This window comes from Myotis davidii, unplaced genomic scaffold (assembly GCF_000327345.1).
Source record: "Myotis davidii unplaced genomic scaffold, ASM32734v1 scaffold790, whole genome shotgun sequence".
Taxonomy (NCBI): Eukaryota; Metazoa; Chordata; class Mammalia; order Chiroptera; family Vespertilionidae; genus Myotis; species Myotis davidii.
The window spans coordinates 43,227-43,985 of NW_006281912.1; positions in this window are offsets into that span (position 1 = coordinate 43,227).

Below are 759 nucleotides of genomic sequence, written 5' to 3' on the forward strand. Positions count from 1 at the left end.
GGCGGAGGTAGCAGTTATGGCTGCTCTCAGTTCTGTCCCTAGGGGCTCTGCCTCAGAGTCCCAGCAACCGCTGCAAACCTCAGCGAGAAAGCTGCCTTCGAGTTCCGACCAAAGCCAGACAGTCCCGCTTCTCCCGTTTGAGTCTGGGTCCCTAGAGACTTGCCCGGCTCTGGAGCTCAGAGTCTGAAGCTCCCTCCCGATTGAAAACAACAACCGTGCCCTCCGCCGCTAGCCCGCTCCGCGTGCACTCCGCACCTGAGTATTTCACTTCAGCACTGCACCCTCCTCTGATCTGAGTATGATATTCTCTTTCCTCCTACTTGTAGAATTTCCACTCAGCCAGCCTTCCTGTGATTCTGGATGATGTCCGTTCTGTCTTTTAGGTGTAATTTGAATTGGTTGTTCGAGGCAGCAATCTCTGGCATTAACCTATGCCCCCATCTTGGTTTCTCTTGAGAATGAATCTTACTTTTTACCCTATACCTTTTGAAATTTTGACTTAAAAACTAATATTTTAAGTCATATTTTATCCCCTTTTTATTTTAAAATTACAGTTGACATTCAACATTATATTAGTTTCAGTGTACAGCATAATGGTTCAACTTTTATATAACTTAGGAAGTGATTCCCCTAATAAGTCTACCTGGCACCATACATAGTTATTACAATACTGGGCTAGAGGCCCAGTGCAAGAAATTTGTGCACAGGTAGGGTCCCTAGGCCTGGCTAGCAATCAGGGCCAATCTGTGGGGTGACTGG